This window comes from Cyclopterus lumpus, chromosome 5 (genome assembly GCF_009769545.1).
Source record: "Cyclopterus lumpus isolate fCycLum1 chromosome 5, fCycLum1.pri, whole genome shotgun sequence".
Taxonomy (NCBI): domain Eukaryota; kingdom Metazoa; phylum Chordata; class Actinopteri; order Perciformes; family Cyclopteridae; genus Cyclopterus; species Cyclopterus lumpus.
The window spans coordinates 25,164,275-25,170,222 of NC_046970.1; the positions used below are offsets into that span (position 1 = coordinate 25,164,275).

General features: G+C 50.6%; 1 protein-coding gene across 1 annotated transcript in view; it reads left to right on the forward strand.

Annotated features, from left to right (window-relative positions):
* Window positions 1-350: 350 nt before the first annotated feature.
* Window positions 351-5,948, forward strand: part of slc6a6b (solute carrier family 6 member 6b) — a 29,569-nt gene continuing 23,971 nt past the window's right edge. The window contains exon 1 of the mRNA XM_034532106.1: window positions 351-636. The gene's annotated coding sequence lies outside the window, so the exon portion shown is untranslated. The remainder of the gene's footprint in view (window positions 637-5,948) is intronic.

A 5,948-nucleotide genomic window follows, 5' to 3' on the forward strand; every position in this document is an offset into this window, starting at 1 on the left:
AGCCCCCTCAATGATGCATTCAGGTGCCGCTCGTAAAAGTCGCCACCCTACTCTGAACACTGAAAACATTTCCGTTTCCCTTGGCGGAGCCTTTAAGTGCTCCTGGGTGGCGATAAAGAACACAATGAGCCCGTGGGACAGAGCTCCTGTGCGGGCAGAGTGATGGGGGAGAGAGGGGGTGGGGGACGGAGGGGCCACGGGGGGGGTTCAGGGTTTCTTTTTTTGGAGGGGGGGTGAAAGATGCGCTGGTCGCATCAGCTCCAGCTTTCACGGGAAAGAGAGAGAGCTGCGCGAGAGAGCCAGGGGGGGGGGGGGGGGGGGGGGGGGGCGGGCCCTCCTCGCGCAGCGTCACGCGCTCCCTCCTGCTGCTCCGGAGGAGGCAGGCCGGTGTTTTTCCACTGCCGTGGATGTCTCATGTCCCCCCGGTTCGAGAGACAAAGGTCAGGAAAGAGAGCTTTATAAACGGGCTGAAAGACGCGAGCTCCAGCCCCCCTCCAGTCGCTCTCGCGGACACGGACACGACGAGACGTATCCGACCCCAAATAAAGAAGGGGACCCCCCCCGCGCGCTCGAAAAGGACATTTAAACAAGAAAAAAAGGACAACATTAATACACAACATCACGTCCACGGAGCAGGTAAATAACCGTCCACATCCTCCAGAAACGAGCGGATGACTGCGCCGTTTTATTCTTCTTCTATCGTGCTTTAGGATTTTTAAATGTTTTTTTAAAAAATTGTTGTCTGAATGAGATAGTTTTTTTCTTTCTTTCTTTTTAAAAAACAAAAGAGCAGCATTTTTTTTTTTTTAGGGGGGGGGGGGGGTGTGTGTAAAAAAAAAAAAAAAAAAAGCCCTCGTGCACATCTGCGGGTGTAAATGATGAATTAGCAGCTTTTTGTTCTTCTTCTTCTTGCATTTGTGTGTTTATTTCTTTTCGGTTGGTTGTGTTGGTGCCGATGGGGCACATTTGGTGGATTTGTCATTTTTTAATGGGTTTAAATGCAGCCCCCCCCCCCCCCCCCCTCTACCTCCCCCTCCCCACGTTTTCTTCATGTGCTTTGCAGTCCATTTCCTACCTTCGTGCACCAGGAGATGACATGTTGTTGGTTTAATGCCCTCTAGTTGAGCATGTCGAGCAGTCCTTTGTATTATACATTATTATATATCTATATCTATATCTATTGTTTCCGTTCCTTTGTCACACATCTGTGGACATGTTCCATGTGTGTTCCGGCGGAAGGAAACGGGCTCGCTGTGTTTATGTTGATTAATATCTGCGCTTCGTTTTCATTTACTTCATTTATTTTAATTCCGTTATTGAACCTGAAGAGAAAGAAAAGAGGAAGTGAGGCGCTCAGAGGGACGCACGCTGCACGGCGCGCGCCGCTGCTCCCGAGCGCGAGCCCGTGTGTGTGTGTGTGTGTGTGTCCCCTCTTTCTTATACATCAGTTCAATCCAATAAGCTTCATTGGCACTGATCAATACATTTAGAAACGTGAGGAAAACATTTAAAAAAGAAGAGATGAACACAAAGATGTGTGTCAACACGGCAAAGGCTTAATGACGCGTGTGTGTGTGTGTGTGTGTGCGTGTGTGTGCGCGTGCGCTCAGCAAGACCGTTTCAGTGCAGGAATACAGAGATGAATGGCAGTTTTCATGATGGGTTTATTCCACCCCACGCCCCTTATCTCTCTCCCTTTCTCTCTCTCTCTGTCTCTCCCTCCCTCTCTCCCTCCCCCCCCCCTCTCTCTCTCTCCCTCCCACCCTCTCTCTTTCTCTCTCTCCCTCCCTCCCTCTCTCTCTCTCTCCCTCCCTCTCTCTCTCTCTCCCTCCCTCTCTCTTTCTCTCTCTCCCTCCCTCTCCCCCTCTCTCTTTCTCTCCCTCCATCCCTCTCTCTCTCCCTCCCTCCCTCTCTCTTTCTCTCCCTCCCTCCCTCTCTCTTTCTCTCCCTCCATCCCTCTCTCTCTCCCTCTCTCTCTCCCTCCCTCTCTCTCTCTCCCTCCCTCCCTCCCTCTCTCTTTCTCTCCCTCCCTCTCTCTCTCTCTCTTTCTCTCCCTCCCTCTCTCTCTCCCTCCCTCTCCCTCTCTCTCCCTCCCTCCCTCTCTCTTTCTCTCCCTCTCTCTCTCTTTCTCTCCCCCTCTCTCCCTCCCTCCCTCTCTCTTTCTCTCCCTCCCTCTCTCTCTCTCTCCCTCTCTCTCCCTCCCTCCCTCTCCCTCTCTCTCCCTCTCTCTTTCTCTCTCTCTCTTTCTCTCCCTCCCTCTCTCTTTCTCTCCCTCCCTCTCTCTCTCCCTCCCTCCCTCTCCCTCTCTCTCCCTCCCTCCCTCTCTCTCTCCCTCCCTCCCTCTCCCTCTCTCTCCCTCCCTCCCTCTCTCTCTCCCTCCCTCCCTCTCTCTCTCCCTCCCTCCCTCTCTCTTTCTCTCCCTCCCTCTCTCTCCCTCCCTCCCTCTCCCTCTCCCTCTCTCTCCCTCTCTTTCTCTCCCCCTCTCTCCCTCCCTCTCTCTTTCTCTCCCTCCCTTTACCTGTGGGGGGGGGGGGGGTTCTACCCGTGGGGGGGTTCTACCCGTGGGGGGTTCTACCCGTGGGGGGGTTCTACCCGTGGGGGGTTCTACCCGTGGGGGGGTTCTACCCGTGGGGGGTTCTACTCGTGGGGGGTTCTACCCGTGGGGGGGTTCTACCCGTGTTGGGTGACGAGTGTCTGACGATAACTTCTGTGGATTTTTGACGGCGTATAAATAAAGCGAGACGGAAATAATTTCTTCTCGGCCTAAACTTTGTGCCCGCTGTGGTCTTGGTGTTCCTGGTGGTCCTGGTGGTCCTGGTGGTCTTGGTGGTCCTGGTGGTCTTGATGGTCTGGTAGTCCTGATGGTGGCGCTAGTGTGTACTTCATTTTTTTAACGCGGCCGTGCTAACGGTGTCTTTCGGTATTGTTGGTGGCGCATGTGGCCGTGAAGAAGAGATTTTGGAATTTATGTTTTAAATCTGAATTTCTGCAACATTCAAATGCCCGGAGGAGGAAGTGCACGAGTCTTTGAAGCTCACCTCCGTCTTGGGACCGCGTGCCCCCCCCCGCGCATACCTTCAGGCTGGTGACGGGTTTTGCATGAAAGGAGGCGTAAACAACGTCGGGGGGGCGGATCCAACTCGACCGATCCGAAGATCGACGTCCGTCGGATCCCGAAGGCGGAAGTCTTTTAATGGCCGTGATGGAAGCTTCGGATCCTAACGGGTCAACGAAACCCGGTGGAAAGACGTCCTCGCCGGCGAGCGCCGAGTCAGCATTTTGTTGCGAAATCACCAAAAAAAAAGGGCGTCTCGTGACGTCTTCTGACGAACCTTTTCCAGGCCGATAACCGGGCCGGGCGTACGAGCCCCGACCTCGCTTTGCATAAATAAAGCCGAGCGCCGGCTAACCCGACCCTGACTTTTTTAATCTAATCTGGGAGCGCCGCGGCGTCCTCGTCCGGCTCCGCCCCTTTGAGGCATCCGATCTCCAGAGACACGCCTCCCCGACTACAATGACCCTCTTTGTGTCCGGATCTGGAGGCGGCACGCTTTCTCCTGCTGCTGCTTACGGGGAAGAAGAAGAAGAAGAAGAAGAAGAAGAAGAAGAAGAAGAAGAAGAAGAAGAAGAAGAAGAAGAAGAAGAAGAAAGCATACTCGGAGAATGCATCGAAGAGGTATTATTTTTTCCCAGTACATCCCAACTGGATGTTGGGATACGTATCGAAGGGGAGGATGTACTGGTTGTACCGGTACGTCTGGTTGGCTGTTCAATCTTTCATTAAGAGTGCGTTTGTGACATCGGCATTCCCAGAGTAGGTTTATTTATATATATTTCTTTTTGCAAATGGAAGCCAACAGCGACATGCCGGATAAAACCTTTGCCCGTGATGTTGCACTGGGAGAGCTGCAGACTCCCAGTGGGTGACGCTGTGTTCAGCTCCACTGGTTCTGACCCACAGACAAGCCGCCCCGAGATGAGGTGTGAACCTCACGGTGAGTGATGGATGAACAGCCTCTGGGAGGAAGCTTCAGAATATATTTAGGGAGGAAACGGGAACGTCTGGTGGATGTAGAAGCTGCTGCAGTGGTTTATGTCTCATTTGGAGAACATGTATGAATTGTAAAAGGACAATTATTTTCTTTGCTTTACAAGTTTTCTGAAATCACTTTTTTAAAAAATATTAAACCGTGTCGTCGGCAAATAAGGAATCGGTGCATTTTGGTTTGCGAAGCAGCCATTTGACCCTTTAAACCTGGATTATTGTCTATTTTATATAGTCTTTGGCACTTTAAAATTGTTATTTATTCATATATATATATATAAATAAAAAAATGTTTGTTTATTTATATTTATATATATATATATATATGAATAATATTTTTAAATATATATTTATTTATATAAATATATAAATAAATATATATATAGTCATAGTCTTTGGCACTATATATATATATATACTTCTTCTTCTTAAAATGCTCATGACTCAGACTCAGACTTACTGGAAGCCGGTCACTTTGTGACTCTGAGCTCATGTGAAATGAGCGTTTCTACTTCCTATCGATCTGATACGACACCAACGCAGGATTCCAAAAAGGATAAAAAAAAAAAAAAGCCGCATAAAATTGGCGATAAAACCTTTTCTGCTCGACACTAAAGCGACACGGTCGGGATCAGAGCCGTCGAAGGCGTCTCTGGAACATGTGGACCCCAGACCGACGCTGATCCGCTGACTCCGGATCAGTTCATGAAGACGTGTTCTGGCGTGACGCTGCAGATACAAATCTCAGTTGTGTGTGTGGACGCCGGGAGGGAAGCCATATTGACCTCCGTGACATTGAACACGAGAATGCAACCCCCCCCTCCCCCTCCCCCTCCCCACCCCCCAAAAAGAATACAGCGACCGTTGACTCGAGTCAGATAAGAATAGAAGGTATGCGCCTCTGTTTCTCTTTAACGTGCACACTTCCTGAGCTGTTTTCCATCTTGCTCAATCTTTCTTTTTATCTGCATCTGACATATCTATATTTGTCTTTATCTGCATGTGACTCACTCCTTTTTGTCACACTCTTTTTAGTAACCCGCCTGTTGCCCCCCACCCCACCTCTTCTTCTTCTTCTTCTTCTTGGTTAACTTCTAACACCTCTTTCTGTCACTCTCCTCGTCCCCTCTGCCCCTCTTTCACTTTCAACGAGGACGAATTAAATGATAATGTGTGTCGCAATACCCTCAAGTGGCCTCCGGGTGGCCAGCGGTGAGGTCATCAATGAGTCGGATCAATCCACTGCTCGGGAGAGCAAATTATTATTATTAATACGACGAAATATAAGATGCAAAAGTCTTCAAAGGCTTCCACTTTCTCAGAGTGGCGGCGTGTCCTGGTTTCGGTAGTTAGCTCGGTCTCTAGTCCTAAGTTCTTTTCTCACGGTGGATTTTATTTCAGGGCACCGGGAGGTTACCACATACACCGTCAGGGTCGCTGATATCTCCGCTCAGTACGTGTGTGTACTTGTGGGTGTGGTGCTGGAACAGGCAGTCCTCCCCCCCCCCCCCTCCCCTGTTGGTGGCGGCTAGCCACATGCTGCACCTTCGTGGGCAGCTGACAACCGTCGGGACGCGCTGGAAGTTGGCGATCTGTTTTTATTTTGGAGGATGAGCTGTGAGTGTTGGCTGGTTCAGCTGGGCGGTGGGTGGCGTGGCTCCAAGGTGGCGTTCTGCCACTTAACCGCAGTGTGGGGCAACAACAGGCTCTGGAACACCGTGGCAAATTGCCTTCCAGTTCTCCCTTCGGCAAAGTCACGGGGCTGTAGTCTGCGTAGAGGACCTGTGGCTTCCTTGGGAAGTGCAGCTACAACCTGTTTCCTTATTCCCATTGATGTGGGAAAGAAATGTTTACTTAAATGTTTAAGGGGTTACCGTCTGGACCGTACCAGACACCGCCGGTG